Consider the following 2,155-nt stretch of genomic DNA (forward strand, 5'->3'; position numbering starts at 1 on the left):
AGCCGCTTAGGCCTGGATATTATTTCCTTGGGCCCTCCTATCCATTGATGCTCAAAGCCTTGGATCCTTTTTACCCTTGCCTTTTCGTTTTAAGGGCTATTGGCTTTTTCTGTTTGCTTTTCCTTTTTCTTTTATATAATTTTTTTTGCCACTTTTTTTTTTGCAAGCTTTTGTTCTTCACTGCTTTTTCTTGCTTCAAGAATCAATTTTATGATTTTTCAGATCATCAACAACATTTCTCTTTTTCATCATTCTTTCAAGAGCCAACAATTTTAACATTCATAAACAACAAGATAAAAAATATGCATTGTTCAAGCATTCATTCAGAAAATAAAAAGTATTGTCACCACATCAATATAATTAAACTAAATTCAAGGATAAATTTGAAACTCATGTACTTCTTGTTCTTTTGTATTAAAAACATTTTTCATTTAAGAAAGGTGAAGGATTCATAGAATTATTCATAGCCTTAAGACATGGTTGCTAAATACTAATGATCATGTAGTAAAGACACAAACATAGACAAACATGAATCTCATAAACGAAAAACAGAGAGATAAGAACAAGGAAGTTAAGGAATGAGTCCACCTTAGTGATGGTGGTGCCTTCTCCTTGAAGGACCAATGGTGTTCTTGAGCTCATCTATGTCTCTTCCTTGCCTCTGTTGCTTGATCCCTAGTGATTTTGGTGCTCCTATCCTTAGTTGCTCCCAATAATTGTGTGGAGGAAAATGTATCCCCTGAGGTATCTCAAGGATTTCTTGATGAGGGAATTCCTCATGCTCTTGTTGAGTTCCATGAGTGAGCTCTCTTGATGTGCAGTCAAATGCTCTATTACTAAGCTAAAGACCCTTGAGATGAATCTCTCCATCTCCCATGACTCGGAGGTGGAAGCTTTTGTCTTCCCTTTCCTCTTTCTAGAGGTTTCTCCGGCCTTAGGTGCCATCAATGGTTATGGAAAAATAAAAAAAGCTATGTTTTTACCACACCAAACTTAGAATGTTGCTCGCCCTCAAGCAAAAGAAGAAAGAATAGGAGAAGAAAAGGTAGAATTGGAGGAGAGGGAGAGAGATGTGTATTCGGCCAAGTGGGAGAAGAGAGGGTTGTTTTGTGTGAAAATGAAGAAGGATGGAGGGATTTATATAGTGGAGGGAGAGGGGTTTAAGGTTCGGTCATGTAGGGTGGGTTTGGGTGGGAAAGAGATTTTGAATTTGAAGGTAGGTGAGGTTTATGGGGAAGAGTGGATGGATGTGAGTGGTGAAGAGGTGTGAAGGTGAGTTGAGGTAGGTGGGGATTCTGTGGGGTCCACAGATCCTGAGATGATCTTGTGGGGTCCACAAATCCTGAGGTGTCAAGGATTTATCATCCATGCACCAATGGGGCGTGTAAAATGCCATCTACATGCAATCCTGGCGTTCAACGCCAGATTGATGCTTGTTTCTGGCGTTAAACGCCAGTTCCATGCTTGCTTTTGGCGTTTAACGCCAGCTTTCCTCAGGGTGCAATCCTCGCGTTTGAACGCCAGACTGCTGCTAGTTTCTAGCGTTCAACGCCAGATTCATGCTCTGTTCTGGCGTTGAACACCAGCCAGATGCTCCTTACTGGCGTTTAAACGCCAGTAGGCTCTTCCTCCAGGGTGTGCTGTTTCTTCTGCTATTTTTGATTCTGTTTTTAATTTTAGCAATTGTTTTGTGACTCCACATGATTATGAACCTAATAAAACATAAAAGAACAATAGTAATATAAATAAAAAATTAGGTTGCCTCCCAATAAGCTCTTCTTTAATGTCAATAGCTTGACAGTGAGCTCTCATGGAGCTTCACATATGTGATCATCAACAATGCCACTAAAAAACTTGGTAGCGCTCTCAAACAAGAACCACACTTTGTCACAACTTCGCACAACTAACCAGCAAGTGCACTGGGTCGTCCAAGTAATACCTTACGTGAGTAAGGGTCAATCCCACGGAGATTGTTGGTATGAAGCAAGCTATGGTCATCTTGTAAATCTCAGTTAGGCAGATTCAAATGGTTATAATGGTTTTCGAAAATAATAATAAATAAAACATAAAATAAAGATAGAGATAATTATGTAAATCATTGATGGAAATTTCAGATAAGTGTATGGAGATGCTTTGTCCCTGTTGAATCTCTGCT

Source organism: Arachis duranensis, chromosome 5 (genome assembly GCF_000817695.3).
Source record: "Arachis duranensis cultivar V14167 chromosome 5, aradu.V14167.gnm2.J7QH, whole genome shotgun sequence".
NCBI classification, from domain to species: domain Eukaryota; kingdom Viridiplantae; phylum Streptophyta; class Magnoliopsida; order Fabales; family Fabaceae; genus Arachis; species Arachis duranensis.